We start from the raw sequence: 18747 nt of genomic DNA, 5'->3' as shown, positions 1-18747 counted from the left end.
TTCTTCTTAGAGTTTTATGGTTTCATGATTTACATTTAGGTCTTTGATCCATTTCGAGTTTACTTTTCTGTATGGAGTTACACAGTAATCCAGTTTCATTCTCTTACATGTACCTATCCAGGTTAGCCAACACCAGCTGTTGAAGAGGCTGTCATTTCCCTATTGTATATCCACGGCTCCTTTATCATATATTAATTGACCATATATTCTTGGGTTAATATCTGGACTCTCTATTCTGTTCCACTGGTCTATTGGTCTGTTCTTGTACCCATACGAAATTGTCTTGATTACTATGGCTTTGTGGTAGAGCTTGAAGTTGGGAAGCAAGGTACTCCCTGCTTTATTCTTCCTTCTCATGATTGCTTTGGCTATTCAGGGTCTTTTGTGGTTCCATAAGAATTTTAGAACTATTTGTTCCAGTTCGTTGAAGAATGCTGTTGGTATTTTGATAAGAATTGCATTGAATCTGTAGATTGCTTTAGACAGAATGGCTATTTTGACAATATTAATTCTTCCTACCCAAGAGCATGGGATGAGTTTCCATTTATTAATGTCCTCTTTAATTTCTCTTAAGAGTGTCTTGTAGTTTTCAGGGTATAGGTCTTTCACTTCCTTGGTTAGGTTTATTCCTAAGTATTCTTTTTGAGCAATTGTGAATGGAATTGTTTTCCTGATTTCTCTTTCTGTTAGTTCATCATTAGTGTATAGGGATGCAACAAATTTCTGTGTATTGAATGTATTTATTTTTGAGGGTCTTTCCTCCCTTCCCCTGGAGTTTTCCCCTGAACTCCATTCCCCAGTTCCTTTTTCTCTACTGCCATTGTGTAGGCCAAGAGCCAGACTTTTCAAATGGGTCCTTAAGAACATTTATTCCCCTCCCTGATTCTGCAGATGAAGCAGTGAGGCCCAGAAGCAGCAGGAATTTCTTCAAGGTCACACAACTAGTTAATGGCAGAACTGGATTAGAATCTAGGGCCCTTGACTCTCAGGCCATGGCTTCACATTCCCCTGTTCTGTTTTCAAGCTGTCTTCAAACCAAAGATTTCTGGAACTTTCTGAGCCCCACAGGTTAGATGAGCTGCTCACACAAGTTAATGTTCCCCTTGCCCTCCCTGCACGTTGGGCTCCTCATCTCCTCCTTCACTGGCTCATGTTTCCCCCAGGGCTCCCTCCACTAAGAGTGTCAGGCTCTCAGCCCTCACCCCATAGTTCAGGAAGTGGCCGCTGTCTTCACCTAAACAGGCAGCACAGAAGGCTCAGGACACCTTAGCTCCCAGCAAGCAAGGGCTGTTGCAGCCCCAGCCTTCAGTGAGAGACCAGGGGCCGGCCTCCTGCCTCCCACCTCACAGCTCAGTGAAGCAGAGCCCTTAAGCCCTTGGTGCCCCCGTCGCCTGCCCACCTCCAGGCTCCTGGCCAGGGCTGCACAAACCCTACCTCGCATCCTGCCCAGTGGAGCTCTGGTCATCTCCCAGCATCAGCAAATTTCCTTTAAACATCATCACGTCATCATAGGCCTCCGGAGGCCCATCCCAGCCCTTTGCGGAGGAAAGATTCCTGTGTGCAGCCAGAGCTGGGAGCAAAGCTCATTTTTTTCCAAAACTGAACACGCCTTAGGGCAAGTGGGGCAGTAATCCTTTAAAACCATCCAAACATGCCTAAGGCAGGCCTGTTTCTTCCATCTCCCTGCTGGGAGCCTGAGCCAGCTCCGCCTGCCTCCCCCTGCCAGCCTCCGTGCCAGTGCCCTTTGCACCCAGAGCTGAACATCTGACCTGGAGACTGTTGCCCAGTGTTCCTTAGAGGAAAGTATTCGAGCTATTTGCATTTGGCCTTCCTTTTGCCTTGCTCCCCACCGAGGCTCCCCCTTCCTTTTAATTATGCGGTCACCAACAAGTGTGCTCACCGAAACTGGGGCGGCCACTTGCCTCTAAAAGTCAGTAATTAGCCCCACAGGAACGACCAGTGTTCACAGAGCTCCCCCCATCCCCTCGCTGCCGCTGGAAGCAGGCCGCCTCCCAGCCCAGATCTTTGGGTCCAATCTGGAATGCATATGTTTGCCTTCAATCATTCCCTCCATCAAACGGAGGGCAAAGCCTGGGCTGGGAGGCCGCTAGACTTCTCTGAACGCCTCTGTTCGTTCACATGAGCATCCTCATTATAAAGGGAGGCTGTGTTCACAGGTAACCAACAGCTCCCTGCGCATCTGGGAGCACTTTGAGTGATTGCTGGGGAGAGAAGAAATTTGGGTCATAACTAATGATCAACATCCCCTTTTAATCAAATGAAGCCATCATAATGTGCCTATCCTCCAGGGGAGCAAGGCCCTTTCACCTCCGGGAGGTCTGCAGTAGCATTAACCTCTTCAGGGAACACTCTTGCCCAGGTGGAAGGGAAGAGGGGGAACTGGCAGGTGCTGAGCCCCGACTGGGTGCCAGCCCCATGTCGAGTTCTCTCCTTCACCCTGGACCTGTATCGGATCAGTGGTTCTCAACCTTGAGGATCTCGTCAAAGCCCAGACTGCCGGGCCCCACCCTGGAGTTTAGATTGGGTAAGTCTGGGATGCAGTCGGAGGATTTCACGGCTGACAGGTTCCCAAGGGATGCCCATACCAGCAGCATGGGGGCCACATCTTAAGAAACAGCACTGGAGTAGAAAAGGACCTCAATTTATTGTCTTCCATGTGCAACATCCTTTACAAATATCATGTAATTCAGTATTCATAAAACCATGAAGTATTTGTTGTGGTCCCTGTTTTACAGAAGAAACAGGATAGAAAAGGTAAGCAGTTGTCTAAGACCCTCTGATCACACAGCTGTTGGAAGAGCTGTGATTTAGAACCCAGGTCTGCCCCATGCCAGAGCCCTCGGTCCTGCCATAGTAGCACCAGAGATCCAGGCAAAGCACCGGAAGGGCTCATAGACTGAGTTCATCTCTCCACAGGAAGTCAGGGGTACTCTGGTCCTTGCATACTCTCACCCTGCAGCCCAGATTTGGTGCCTTTGTCCAATCCGTGCCTGGCCTACTTTACCACCCACACATGGGATGCTGCAGCCATGAATCCCTCAGGAAACCCTCTTAGTCCTCCTCTGACAACCCCTGCCCAGACAGAGGCCTCGCCCTCTCTGTCCTCTGCACTCAGTTGCCTGAGCTTGGTTCTGCTTGCACCAGAGCCTCCCCACCTCTCCCAGCTCTTCCCAGTGCTACCTCTCCTCCTGTACGTTGAAGAAGTGGCTCCTCGACTATGACCCCACGCACACCCCAGCACTCCACCAAGCCTCTAGGAACGGCTGCGAGTTCCCCAGCATGGCAGAGCTCAGCGCTGCTTGCTCAAGGTACAGGGGTGGTTTCTAAAAGAGCCCTTGTCCTCTCACTTCTTTGTTCCCAAGTCCCCAGACAAGTCTCTGAGGCACATCGCTCACTACTCTAGAATCTTCTCCCATAATCAGAATGTTTGAGAGCCTCCACAGAAAAAGGCACTATCACAGAGAAGGAAGCTAAAGTGGCCATCACACAGATCTCTCTCTCTCTGTGTGCCAGCTGGTACTCCAAGTGCCTTCTGTGTAATAACTCACAACAGCTCTGTGATGTAGGCATGCCATTATTACCACTATTTATAGGGAGGAAACTGAGGCACAGCAAGATTAATAACCTACCCAGTGTTGCACAGCTGGTCCGTGACAGAGCCAGGATGTGAACTGAAGCAATCTGGCTCCAGAGCCCAGACTTGCAACGTGCTGTTGTGGCAGAAAGGAAGAATGGGAAAGAATGATTAATTCCTAACCCTTGCCCTCCAAGGGGTCCTAGACCGACCAGGGGGAAGGGTGGTAGTCCTTGTGCTAACAGGGGCAGTGGTGGCCGTAGCGCTTGGTGCTGCAGGAGGTAGTAGCGCATCCTTGGTATCCATGCTGACCATTGGCCTCCCTGCTGGAAGCCTTTCAATAGCAGCAGTAACAGAAAATGACTGCCATTTGTGCGGTGCCTCGGGCAAGGTGAGGGACAGGGTAGTACGGTGGGCAGGAGTACAAATCCTAGATCCAGAGTGGGTTCAGATCCCGCTCCTTTTCACAGTAGATTGGATGACCCAAGGCAAAATGCTCAACTTCTCGGCCTCACCTTTCTTATTTATGAAATAGGGCTGGAAATTCTACGCACTTCTTGAATTTCTTGGGAGGATTAAAACAGAGACTCCGTGTCAAGCACTTAGTGCAGTTCCTAGGACACAGCAAACTCTCCATCACTGTTGTTAGATAGGAGGATTGACAGAGGCAGAAACAACCCAGCTGGGATCTGCCTCTGAGCCCTGGAGATTGGCTGGAGGGAGGGAGGGTGCGAGCACCCAGTGAACTCAAGGAGAGGCTCAGAGAAGGACGCAGCCCAGGGCAGGGCCTCAGTAGGAAGGATCTGGGAAGGCTTTAGGAAGCAGGTAGGATCTAAACAGGACCTTCAGCAGGGTGTGACACCCTGGTCAGGGACCACCTAGGCTGTCAGGACAAGATCGTGGAAGACAAGATGCAGGTCACTGAGGGGGGCCGGTGCCTCCCAATACCACAGTGTGCCCCCGGAGCAGCCCCCCCCAGCCGTTTCCTCATTTTCTGCCCTCCAGAGCCTCAGCTCAGCCACCTCCCCTGGAGGTGGGAATGGCCCATGGCCCTCCATGCCACTGAGCCCATCTCCCTGCATCTCTTCAGATGCTCCTCTAGCTCCCCTTCCCCTTGCCACACCCCCACTTTGCAAAGAGCTGAAGTTCCTCATGCAGCTGCTGGTGTCCTTGGATGGTTTTGTTGGTGGCAAAACAGTCGGATCAGCTGGTTGAGAGGCTGCCCCTTAGGCTGACTCTGGACATGAGTTTTTCTGAGCCCCCAGGTAGGCCATGCTTTGGAGCCAACCTCGTCCCTGCTCTCAGTCCCATGGCGAGCATGGGACTTACTGCCTTTACTGCCCTTAACTGCCAGGCAGCATAATTCAATCAGCTTTACTGCTGCAAGGCCTGGGCAGCACTGGCATAGCCTTCGTGGGGTTGGCTGTGAAGTCACAGTCTCCTGGCACTGCCTCTGGAAGCTGTCAGCTCTTCCCATATAATCTTCACCCACTCAGGAACTTGAGTGTCTCTTGAGCTGTCCTGTGCAAGGCATCGTGGGAGATATGAGATGAGTCCCCACCCTCTAAGAGCTAGGAGCTTGAGCAGAGGGGTGACAGGTCCTCAGATAAACATAATTATTTGAATGTAGTATGTGCCATAGGTGGGAAAAACTAACATTCTGAGTGCACCCACTAAATGCCAGGCGATGCACTAATAGTTGTTATCTACATTATCTCATGAACCCGCACAGCAACCTTGTGAGGTAAACATGTATTTCCCCATTGTACAGATGGGGAAACTGAGAATCAGAGAGGTTAAGCAAATTGCCTGAGGTCACACAGCAAGCTTCAAACCCAGAGCTGTGTCACCCCATTGTCTCTGTAATAATGGCAGTGTAAAACTGGGAATGGGGAAGGGGAAGCACATAGGGCTGATGTGATCACAGAAGGCTTTTTAAAAGGGACAGGACTTATCCTGGACTGAGAGAATGAGCTGGATGATACTCAATATTGATGGAGATGATGGAGAAGAAATGCCGGGAAGTGTAACATCATAAAAGAGAGATGAGGGGTCTAAGAAGCCCCTTGTATGTTATGGGAACAGTAAGAGTACCCCTGAGACTTAAGGAGGCTCCCCACCTGGTAGACAGGGTTGAAGGAGCTCAGCAGGGTTAAGTAGGAAGGCCTGACTTCTGGATGCACTGGGAAGCCACTGAAGTCTTCTGAGCAGAACTATGTGATGGAAGAAGCCCCTTAGGGAAATCCCTTTGGCTGGGCTGGGCTGGCCAGGCTGGTCAGCCAAGACCAGGAGAAGGAACTCCGCCGAAGGAGACTGCTACCGTCATCCCACAGTAACAGCAGCTTTGTTAAGTGAATTTCAAGGTTATGAACACACAATGTTTTTGAGGTTCTGTTTTAATCTAAACTGTATTTCGTTAAGGTATGACTTTCCAAATGTCAGGAAAAACAATCCATGCTAACCTCCAACTGTGAAACAATTATACGGGCAGCAGAGCATCTTATTTCTGCCCAAACAGCAATAAACTATAGTTCTTGGTTCAAGAAGTCAGGGCAAGAAGTCACTTCTGAACCAGCCTTCCACTTAGCAAGGCAGCTTTCTGCTCCAGAAATTCAGTCTTCCTTCACTGGATCTAGTTTAATAATATAATGAGGGCCTTGCAACCCTGTCCTCCAACCTTCCCTGAGAATGCACCCTAAGTGCCTCAAGATGTCCAAGGAACATCAAAGGAAAGGAGAATTACTCCTTGGATATACCATAGGATACAAATCCTGATATCCCACTGCTGGAAACAAAAACCCAGGACAACTCCCGCCGCACCCATAAAAAATATGGACTTAGAAGATTGACTGGCTCCAATGCTACAGAGCATTAGCCAACCGTAACCTGGCATTTTACATTGAAGAAAGAAAATAAAAAGATGCCTTTATTAATACTGCTTGCCAAATTTCCCATGAGGCCTGAGCAAGGACTCAATTGGCCTTCCTCCACTCAGAGCCCTGCTAAATCTGCTGCCTCCTCTTTAAAGTAAGGCCAACCTGAGGTGTCTGAGGAAGGTTCCCTTGAAAAATGAAGAGCCTGCTTTCTGCCAAAACGCTGAACCCCTTGTTACTTCCGCCAGCACCCCAGCCTGAGCACGCAATTCGGACCTCGTAAGTTCTCAGAGTGCTTCCTGTGGGTTCATCCTGTCCCCACACCGTCCCCATGAGGCAGGGGGAAGGAAAGATAATTCAAGGATTGTTTTATAGCTGTGGCATCTGAGTCACAGAATCATGGCCATTGAAATATTTATAGAAAGTGCTAGAAGAGGATCACTCTTTGGCATGAACTGTAAGGAGGACAAGCTGCTTCAGCTTCAGCTGTAAAGTGGCTCTAACTGTCCCAGTTTTAGAGATGGAAATTAAAGCGTCAGAGAAAAGATAAAGCTCAGCCGTTAATGTTGCTGCTGACAAGGCCCAGTTGAGTTCTGGGACTTCTGTTCATTGCTCCGTGCTGAGATTGCAGCTGCCCTGGGCTGCACAATTGGCCTCACCCAAGCAGCAAACCTCAGAGTAGCCACTGTGCACTAAGTCCCCAGAAACATGCATTGTGGACAAAAGGATGTTCCCAAGTCAAAAAGGAGGATAACTTTCTTTAAAATAATAAATGCTTTAAAAAAAATAGTAAGTGAACCAAATAATAAAGAATCTCTTTAACATGAACCACTTGGTATTTTCCAAACACCCACATGCTGAAGTGCTGCCCTGGGACTCTAAGCCCTCCCACCCACTATGCACAGGCGCACACGCACCTCAATGCCCTCCCCTTTCAGGGGGACACAGCGCAGTGATGGCCCCACCCATTATACTACAGACACCACTCAGGGGAGGCAGGAGAGGCCCAGAGTGCTCCAACTCCACAGTTCCCAGAACCTGGCTGCCTCCTGCTGGCCCTGTCTTTCAACTGTCACCTTTCAATCCCTCTCCTTTCCCTGCTTTCTCTCCCTGCACACCTGTGGCATTCCAAACACTTCCCTTCCCATTGCCCTTATTGCCTGTATCACCTCCAATGGCATACTTTAGGTGGCCAGCTCTGAACTCAAGGGCAGAGGCTGTCTTGTCCATCTTCATGTCACTAAGGAGAGGAAGACAGGAGACCATGCTCTATAAATGCTGACTAAATTACTGGACACGTGGGTGGGATCAATCAATCCATAGGTGGGTGAATGAATGCACAAATGAATTCCCATGGCAGCAGGGAAGCCCTGATGGTCAGAACAGTAATACCCCCACCCCCACCCAGGGCTCACTCAGAACCATACCTCCTGCCTGAATTAAAGGCCTTCCCCGGAATGTCACAAGCACCTTGTTACTTTGCCATCACAGCAGCTCAAGTTGGGGAACAGCTAAGCTACCTCTGTCACACCAAGCTGGATCTGCCAGTGCTCGGAGGCAAATGTGGTCTTTCTGTTTGGGAGCTGTACTTTCCCTGGGGGTCATCTTCTGAGCCCTGCAACTGCTCTAACCTTCTTTGCATCAGGATCCAGGGCTCAGTTTCTTACGGGTCAGTGCTCACCACAACCATGGACACCAAAAGGGGGTCTTTAACTAGGCCCACCCCTAGCCAACACCCCCCACCACCATCGCTGCTTACCCCTAACACTCCCAAGAATAAGAGAATTTGATTTTGCGAGTAGTGTATTTTTCCCAGGTCTGACATGGAAATTTCCCTATAAAAGCCTGTGAAACAGACCCACCCTCAAGAGTTGCTGCATGACCCCAGTGATGGATGAGAACTTAGATGACGCCTCTCATGACTCTTCCGGGGAACACCTAACCTATCCCTCCCACTGATTTAACCTGCTGAGCATCACAGCAAAGACGGGGCAAGCATTCACCTCAACAGAGGTACCTTCTTGAACTTCCCCAAATCACTGGAGCAGCACATTGCAATGTCAAAGACAGAGCCTCTTCAAATCCAAGTATTACAAAACTAAAAACTAGCGATGTCATGAGTCTCTCACAGTATTTGGCAGTATTTCCCAGTCCACACTCCCACTGTATAGATGAGGAAGCTGAGGCCCGGAAAGTGCTAAGCCTACTGCCTCTCAACCCCGGCTCTCTGCCACTGGCCTATTGCTGCGTCTAGAGGTGGCTTACAGTGTGGAGATCACCAATGGTCAGGGGCTGGGGCTAGGAGGCTTGCAAATCTTCAGAAAGCCACCACTTCCCAGCACAGGCTTCCTGCTGAGGCCACTGAGTGGAGGAAATAATAATGGAGATTGAGAGGCATTCTGTATTTGACCTTCTGCAACCCAACCATTTTTCAGTAGAACCCGATAGGGATCAGTCACATCTGCTCTCAATAGCAAATGTAAAAAATGACCTGCAGTTTTTAGGTCTGAAAAACATAAACTTGTGTTAAAAGACTGACAAAAAAAAATTTGTACACTCCATAGCATGATGTCATTCAAGTGCATACACATTGCAATAACAATCGTCCGTCAGGGCCCAGGCCCTCGACCTGAGCTCTCCTCTCCTGGGAATCATAAGCTGCTCCGGTCCCCCTGCATGTCAGCCATGTAGCCAGTCATGTAGCAGACCTGAGTAATCAGGGCTGAGCTGCTAGGCTCAACTAGACCCTGAGCTACAGCAGGTATCAACTTACCTCACTCCCTACTTCAAACACTCTGGTGAGCTGCAGGAAAGCTGAAGGGAAGCACATTCTGGAAAGCCCAGAACAAGCTCAACTCTGCCAGGGACCTGGGAAGCAACCCAGAACTAGCCAGGGTCCATGGGCCTTCAGAAGTTAGGAAGCTCCTCATCAGCCATGTCGGGGAGGCCTTCCAGGCCACGATTCTCCTATGAGCTGTAGCCAACCAGAATGCTCTTCAGGCTGACCTGTCCCCCGGAGGTACATCGATGCCACCTTTACCCCCATGCACTCCTGCCTCCCCACCTCCATCATGTCCCTCTCCCATCTGGGCTATGCTGGGAGCTCCTGCCTGCAACTCAGGAGGAGAACCTCAGGGGAATGCCAGATAGCCCACTAGACGAGTCCCTGTATCCAGGGATCAAACAAGATGTCATAGGATCAGAGGAAGGAGAATGGAGAGGTATAAAGGAAAGAAATTCACAAACTGCAGATCCTTTCAAACCCTATGATTAGATCCGTTTTTTTAAGCTAGATAAAACTTCATTGCCTGTCTCAATCCTAAACCATCATTCACAGGAGGCAATGATTATATGTTCTCATTTTATTTCCTCAAGATGGAGACAAAAGAGACCTACTATGTGCCATGTACCAGGCTGGGCACTTGCACCCTGTCTCCTACTCCACTGTTCCTGATAGCCCAAGCAGTGAGATGGGTGTTTGGATGCCTTACAAGGCTCATGAGGCCCCTTTTGATAGGTACGTTTGTTTCTGTTCCACATAGAAGAGCTCCTTCATGCTTTTCAAAATAAGCAGAGCTCTGCCAGACCCTAGTAGGCAGAAGAGCTAATTCTGTACTACATACTGGTCCAGCCTGCAGGATTCCTTGATAGCCCAACTGGCTGGCTGAGAATAATGTATGGTTCATCCATTGAAACACAACTTCAGCAGCCTGATTCTGCTGCCTGAGGAGTATGGTTGGATCTGGCAGTTCATTAAATACAGGGATGCTAGGGTGACTTAAAATGCAGCCTCTGTCCTTAAACAGCTCCTAAGTTATCAGAAGGAGAGAAACCTGTAGACAAACAAGTGTCCCAGGGCATGAATGCTGAGAGGGTCCTCTACACAGAGAATACTGGAGACATGAAGGACAGAGTGAGCTGTTTGACCTGGGAGCAACAGAAATCTTTATGTTGGGGTGGCCCTTGAACATCCCTAGGCTCCTGTGAAGTGCTAATCAGGGCACGCTCTTGCCCCCATGGGGCCTGCTCCCACAGGACACTAACTCATCAGAGAAATGTAAAAGGTCAGCTGGGGAAAACAGATGGATACTGCCAGCAGTTAACGTAGGAGAGGCAGAAAGACTGGCATATAATAAGGCTAGAGTGTGATTGCAGAATTGAATTGGGCAGAAGGAGTCAGGGACACCTTTCTGGAAGAATGATATAGGCTCGGCCTCCCTGATTGAGGCTGGGATGATAAAAAGGGCTGAGAGGGCACACTGCAGCAGCCACATGCCAACAGAGCCTGTGCTGGATGGTGACCCATGGACTAGCCCAGTGGAGGATTCGGAGGGTGGGCCATGGGGCCAAGCTCTGTTCTCAGTGCCCCATTACCTTGGCTAGCACCCCAGGACTCAGCCTTCTGTCCTGAGCCCTCCCTAGGGGCCAGTAGCTTCCAGCAACAGAAGGGAGCTGAGCTCTGCACAGGCCCCCAGGACAGCTCAGGGCCGTGAAGACTTCCCCAAATTTGGAATAAAAAAACAGCCATTCACTGCCTCCTCCACAGGATACATAGCTTCTCCCTAAGTCAGCAGGAACCCATCTCTAAGACCATGGGAAAATAAACAAAGGGAATCTAATTTCAAGGGGTGCTCAAGACTCCAAGAAGAACAGCGTGATCAGACGGTCCTTTCTCTCCCGGGCATGCTAAGCTGTGGGACTCTCATAGCTGCGGTGCCAGCAGATTCACGAGCATTTGCTGCCAGTGATGAAGCAATAGAGTCCCACTCGGGGCTCCCTGGGGACACTCCAGCATGGGGTCTATGGGGTGTGTCCATGGAAACCCAAAAGAGAAGCAGAGGACTCCAGCCTTGCCCTGAGCCAAGAGCTCAAGCCAGCAAACCCTGCCTCTGTCTCTCCTGGACCTGGGCCCCCTCCATTGGTCTCTGCAGAATCAATGGCCCTGCCTATGAAATGGCTGTGCTATCTGTGGACAAACCAGCTCCCTTTACTATTTTGGGGCGGGGTCTATGTTACAGGCCAGCACCCCCAGCATTCCATCAGACCTGAACCAAGTTGGGCCTCAAACAGGGTTATACAGCATGTGCCTCAGTAACAAAGCACAGATCTCAGGACAGGGGAGCTGGATGGGTTCTTGAAAAGAAAACAAGAATGAAGAAAGCATCAAAGCCATTAAGAAAGCAGAAGTTATTTAACAGGAAGAGTTCGTTTGGCAAAGCTGTTGGCTGGTGAATGATGCATCGGCTTATCTACAGGATTCCTCCATCAGAAAGCGAACTGTCTGACCATACGCTGAATTAGACCACATGACAAAATTAACTCACAAAACTTTTTACAAGCCTAAAACCATAAAGAAAAAAAAATACATAGGAGAATGTGGAGAATGTATTTAGAACTGGGATCATGGTGAGAGGAGAGGTAGGCAAATTTCCCTAGACAGAACACAAAAAGCACCATAGAAAAAACTGATAGGTTGTACTTCTGCTCAATAAAAGACATAAAATACGGAAAGACATTCCATGAGAAAATATTCACAATACATATATCCAATAAAGAGCTAGAATCAAGATTACATTTTTAAATTCCCATAAATCATTTTCTAAAAGACAGCCTAAACATGGGAAAAGACTTAAGTGTTTTACAAAAAAGAAATGCATGTAGCCAATAAACATATAAAAAGATGTTCAACATCATTAATAATCAGGAAAATGCAAATTAAAACTACAAAGAGTTAAGCTACACACCCAGTGGAATGGCTGAATTTAACAAGATTCTCAAGACCAAGTAGTGGAAAAGATGCAGAACAACTGGATCTTTCATACTTCGCTGGTGGCAGTGTAAAAACAACACAACCACTTTGGAAAATTGTTTGGCAATGTCATATAATGTTAAACATACATCTACCTACCTGATGATCCAGCAATTTCATCCCTGTGTAATTACTCAAAAGAAAGGAAAACGTAAATCCAGAAAAACTTACAGGTGAATACTGTGAACAGCATTATTCATAAAAATTCCAAACCAGAAACAATCGCAAAGGAAAATGGATAAATTGCTGTAGACTCACACAATGGACTAGTACGCAACAATGAAAAGGAGCAGATTGCTGATACATGCAACAATGTGAATAAACGCCAAAGCATTAGCTCAGCTAAGGGAGCCAGCAGGAAAAGAGTTCATATTGTTTGATCCAATTTTTCCATTAATTCCAAGATGAAGCAGAATGAACCTAGGAGGACAGTACTCAAAACAGTGTTTTTTTCCTTGGGGAGGAGGGCATACAAGAAAAGGAAACAGGAAACTTTCTCAGGTGATGAAAATGCCTTCTGTCCTGATGAGGGTATTTGCGACCCATATGGCATAATAAGCATTTATTAAAACTCATTGAATTGCACATTTAAGTTCTGTATATTTTATAGTACGTAACTATACATAATTTTTTAAGGGAATCCATTCACATAGTAGTTATTGATTAAATACCTTCTATGTACCAGACCTTGAACTAGGGGCTGGGATGTAACCATGTGCAGGATGCATCCCCTCCCTCAAGAAAGAATGGATGGAAAGGAAACCCTTTGATATTTCCACATGACTAGCTTCCCAGTGATCGAAGCCACTTCTAAGCTTGGTCACTCACACTTCACATGCTGATGTGTAGCGGTGCATAAACATTTGAGCCTCAAGGATCCCTCCAGAACCCTACTTCTTGCCTAAAGTAGCCTGGACAAGAAGCTCCCAGAATGGGTCTTACAGATCAGAAGGAACCAAATGCCAGCATATTCCCAGAGTTCTCACAGGCAGCCCTCTTGTCCCCCCTAACTATCCCCCCAGCTATTCTCCTTGGGCCTTGTCTACAGAGCCACAGGGGCCCCAGGAGGAGAGAAGGGGGAGCCCTTGACCTGCTGGCTCCCTGCTCCCCCACCTACCCCTCCAGGGAGAGAGAAATCCAAACAAAAGCCCATTCCCACAGGCAGCCCTTCCAAGAAAAACCAACTTCTAGAGATGCCGGGACTGGTGTGAATAAGGAAAAAATGCAGAATTCCAAAAGAAAAGGTCCAAAAAACATTTCTCCTGCTGAGTGTGCTATGAAAAGAAGGGGACAAAGAGGTGGACAGAAAGGAACGCCAGGCACCCGCAGCCAATGAGGGAGTTGACCTCCCGTCACCACCAATTTTCCTGGACAGAATCTGACTTTCAGTGACCCAGGAGGTGCCCCACTACTTGCAAAAGGCTAAATCCTACATGAGGGAGCCTCTTACTTCTGAGCTTGATTCTTCACATGTGAAAATGACAATCCCACCCTACCTGCTTTGCAGGAGTGATGCAGGGCTTCCAAAGAACAAAATGTGGAAGTACCATCTAGACACTGACATGCCCTCCACCTTAGCGTGATCAGCATCTTATGGCTTTCTGATATTTGTATTTACAAAGAGAGCCTGGGTTGCAATTCTGGCTCTACCACACACCGACTGTGAGAATTGGGAACATGACTCTAATTCTGTGTGCCAGCTTCCACACCTATTGAATGAGACTGTTAATATCCTCCTTGAAGTCTGCAGTGAAGATTAGAAAAATGCTATAAAGGCTTTAGGAGAGTATCCGGAGCAGAGTCAGCATTCAGTACCTGGAAGTTGTTGTAACCCTTGCTGTGGAAAAGGGTCCACCTGTTCCTGCCTCCTGTAGCCTTTAGAAGAAGGAAGTAGCAGAGCTCCTGGGTTGGCCACGTAAAAACCAAATGTATCAGCTCAGATTCCTCTGAAAGAGTTTGTTAGACATCCTGGGAACATTAAGAGCAGCTGCCATATACTGATCCCATCCTCTGAGACAAGCGCCATGCTCAGAGCTGTGGCCTGCTAAGGTGTTCGTGGGAACCAAAGGATGCAGGAGCACATCATCTCCATTTTGCAGAGCAGGAGGTCACAGACCTTGCTGAGGTGCACACAGTCAGAGTGACAGAGGTGGCACACACATCCAGTGGAATAAAAAACAGCCATTCACTGCCTCCTCCACAGGATACATAGCTTCTCCCTAAGTCAGCAGGAACCCATCTCTAAGACCATGGGAAAATAAACAAAGGGAATCTAATTTCAAGGGGTGCTCAAGACTCCAAGAAGACTCACAGACTCACAGACCTTGCTGGGGTGCACACAGTCAGAGTGACAGAGGCGGCACACACATCCAGGATGGTCTGAGTCCAGAGCTCACACCCCAGGGCTGTGGTGTGTTGGCACACACACCATACCGTGACCCTGCAGGGAGCCCAGAAACCCCACCCACCCCAGGGGACCCCGCACTCTCAGAAGCTACAGAGTCTGCCGCCTGGGGACCTTGGCTCGACAGCCTGCATCCCCACATGCTCCATCCACCAACCTCCAGGAACAATGTCTTCTCTCTTATTCACCTTCAGTGCAGGAGACATCAGTGAGGGCACAGCCAAGGTCCAACCATATACTACAGGACAGGCAAGCAAGGCCTTCAAATATTCCTTGCCATTTGTGCTCCTTGCTGAGCCTGGAGAAGGTGGGACTGGCGGAGCGACAGGTGGTGTGGGGACAGGGGAGAAAGGTGGAGCCCTGAGACCCCAGTTGCCTGAGATGTCCACCTTTTGAATTGCAGCCCAGAATGGCCTCCAAGGCCCAGGTCTGTGCAGCCTGGTTTCCTGTGCAAGGCTGGGGGAGGGAAACAGGGAAAAAAAAGGAAGAGGAAATAGTGGGCTATTGATCAAAGGTCATGACCTCACCCTTTTTTGGCAGAGAGCATCAGGAGAGAAAATCCCAAGAATCCAGAAATGTCCCTGCTTTGCATCCATCTCACCTGCCTCCCGGGACACATATTGCTGAAGAAGCCACAGCTGGTGACTGGCAGTCCCATCTTCCCATTTAATGGTTCAGCCAATGCTCGCTGAGTGCCTCCTGCGTGTGCGGTGCTGAGGGCAGGTGCAGGGACACGGCCACAGGCAGAAGGTGGCCCTCACCTCACCAAGGCACCGTCCAGGAGGAGGGGAGAGCACTGCAGACACAGGCAACTGTGCCACAGGGTGCCAAGGGCCACCACAGGGCACCAAGGGCCACTGCAGCCACTGTGAGTCGGCCTGGGGCAAATGGGGCAGGGGCTGGGAGTAGGCGAGGCCTGCACTGAGTTCTGAGGACAAACGGGAGGAAGAGTTTCCAGGCCGAGGAAATACTGAGTCCAAACAGGGTGCAAAAGAACAGTGCTCAGGTTCAGGCAACTTCAGGGAGCCGGGGAGGTTGGAGCACAGAACACACAGGGCAAGCGGTGTGCTGGAAGACCGGACGCAGGGCAGGGAGAGAGGCGGTGCTGTGGAGTTCACATTTTCTTCTGGGAGCAGTGGGAGAGGGTGGAGGCGGAGGCACGGCCCAGTCAGATCCACGCTTTAGCGCAGCACCATCCAACGTGGTGGCCACTGTCCACACATGACAATGAATTAAATTACATTTAAAATGCAGGGTGCCTCAGTGGCATCAGCCACATTTCCAGTGCCCAACAGCCACCATGGTTAGCGGCTACTCTACTGGCCAGTGCAGATCTGGAACATTTCCATCATCCCAGAGAGTTTTACTGGACAGCACTGCTCTAGAAGAGTCCCTCTGCCTCGTGGTAAAGCAAATGAACTGGAATCAAGGAGACCAGTGACGAGGAGCAAATGGTCCCAGCCTGGGACTAAAGTAGAATTGGACAGGATCAGACGGGAGTGACACTTAAGCAAAGAAGGGACAGGGCTTGGTAACTAGTGACCTCAGGAGCTGGGGCGGGTGAGGGAGTTGGGGAGGTCAAGAACAATGGCCAGTTTTCTGGCCTGGTCATCCTCGGGAGTCCAAGGGGCAGCAATCACTCACAGTGGGAGGGAAAGGAAGAGGAGCAGGTGTGAGAGAAAAGCCGTGTGCTCACTTTGGGGTGTGCTCAGTTTGGGGTGTGCTCAGTTTGGGGTGTGCTCAGTTTGGGGCGTGCTCAGCGTAGAGTGCCTGTAGGACAGCCCCCTTTGGAGGGGCTGCTGCTCTGCGGGGCGGGAACGCTGCTGCTGCTGCCTGTTCTGTGTGCCCTCCGGCCAAGGCGTGAGGTGGGACCCAGCTGCGGAGTCCCGTGTGGTGAGGCTGTAGGGCTCCAGGCTGCTATGCTGACAGCCCATGGGGCTCGGGGCTCAGGCCTGCGGGCTGTGACTGCGGACTTCAGGCTGTGGGTCTGGGGCTGTGGGGTGGGGTAAGGGTGTCGGGAGAGTGAAATTGTGTACTGGGACCACACAAGGCCTCCCATGCTTCCCCAGGGCAGACAATGTGTCTTTGATCGGCAGGGCAAACCCACAGGGGTGCTCTTGCTGGAAGAAGCCAGGGATGGAGACAGACGGACATGGGGACGGACGCAGGTGCAGGCACTCCTCAGGGCATGGAAGGCACTGGGCACCCGGCTCTGCAGCCTGGCTGGCCACTCAGGGAGGAGGCCCAGGCTGGTCCTACCTCACCCCTACCTCGTCCCCACCTCATCCCCAGTGCATGGGCGGGGGGCCCAGGAATGTTGTTCTCCAAAACCGCTGGGACACTTCCTGTCAGTCCACAAAATTGAGTATTACAGTATTTAAATTACAAATTGAAGACTATTTTTACAGGTGTCATTTTAAATATAACACGAAATTTCTTGACATTACATCAGCCCCACCACACAAACAGCTGCTCCGGGCTGCCTGCATGTGTGAGGCACATGGCTGAAGCTGCCAATGCAGGGAGTGTGTGTGTGTGTGTGTGTGTGTGTGTGTGTGTGAGTCATCCAGGGGCATGTGTGTGTAAACTGGGCGTGAGAGTCCATGTGACTGATGGAGTGTGCAAGAGGGCGTGTGACCTGGCAGTACATCCCCCTGTGTGGCTCTGAACGTGCGTGCAGTCTGTGCGTCTGAATGAGTGAAGGTGAGCATGTGGGTGGGTCTCGTGTCCCTGTGATAATGAGGTGTGTGTGTGCTGGGGGCAGGGTGGGAGGGAGCGGGACAGGAGAGGGGCGCACCGCAGGGTGCTCCGGCCCCCACAGGTGATGAGCTGAAGGCAGGCAGCACCGGGCGGGTCTCTGTCTCCCTCTAGAGCCCTCACGGCTTCCAGGCAGGAGACGCCTCTGCTCCGAAGGCCGAAGGGTGGGGAAGCAGCCCAAGGTGGGGCTGCAGTGCCCTCCAGTGGACATTGCATCCACCCCAACCCTACAGCGCGGAAAAGACCCCGCACATGCCCGACCCTGCGCGTGCCCTTCCCTGCGCCTGGCCAGCCCACCCAGGCCCCAACTTCATGCCACCCACCCACCTTGAGTGGGGCAGGAGGTGCCCACCCTGAGGCTCCCTTGGGAGCATCAGTCATGGCCCTGGTGCCACATCTGGGCAGCTCCAGCCTTTCACCTGTGGGCCAGGCACAGCCCAAACACGTCCTGGTCCCCCCGCCCTGGTCCCCCCGCCCCTACCTTGGGGGCAGTCTCTGGGGCAGCCTCGTCCTGAGCTCCCACTTGAGGGGGCCCCCTTCCCAAGGCCCTTCCTTAAGGCAGAAGCTCTCCCAGGGGCTCCAGTGGTCTTCAAGTCCCTCTGGGAGCCCCAAAGGACAAGGCCACCTCCTGCTCCCCACGCTGGCCATAGCACGGGCAGGACAAAGAGAAGGCACCCTACGAAGTAGAAATTGTTCATTTGCTCTTTCAGGTAAAAAATGGCCAAAGTTTTGGCAGGGAGACAGAATGAGAACACAGTAAAATCACACACTGGATGCCATGTGCGCGGGCAGAGCACCACGCATGCGCAGTGAGCGTACAGCTCAAGTCAGCAACTATCCCAGGAAGGGGGAAAAGAAGATCGGGGAGAGACTTGAACCTAACACAAGAAAACTTCCCTGGGCTTCTGCATTAGCAAAATGTTATGTGTGGCGCCAAGAAGCCCTCCAGACCATCTGGCTTCAGGTGAAATGCAGCCCGAAGCACTGCAGCCAGGTGCAGGGGCATGGACCCGGCCTTAGCTGCTCTCCCAGTCCCCAGGGAGCTGTCGCTGTAATGCCTCCGAGGGACGGGGCACTGGGAAGGGGAGCAGGGGCATCTACCACAGGGAACACTGAAGACAGCCGCCTGTGCCCTGCCTTCCTCTCAGAATGTCTGGCTACATTTGTATGGAGCTCGGTGCCCTCTGGACACTCCCAGAAGTTTAATGGGCCTGATCCATCCCGCAAGGATCTGTGGCTGTCTGGAGCAGAACACCTGAACGACCAATCCCTGCAGGCCTGGTCCACCAGAGGCCCACACATCTCCCTG

Source organism: Manis javanica, chromosome 1 (assembly GCF_040802235.1).
Source record: "Manis javanica isolate MJ-LG chromosome 1, MJ_LKY, whole genome shotgun sequence".
Taxonomy (NCBI): Eukaryota; Metazoa; Chordata; class Mammalia; order Pholidota; family Manidae; genus Manis; species Manis javanica.
The sequence above is the reverse complement of the archived record's forward strand: the minus strand, read 5'-3'. Positions refer to the sequence as shown.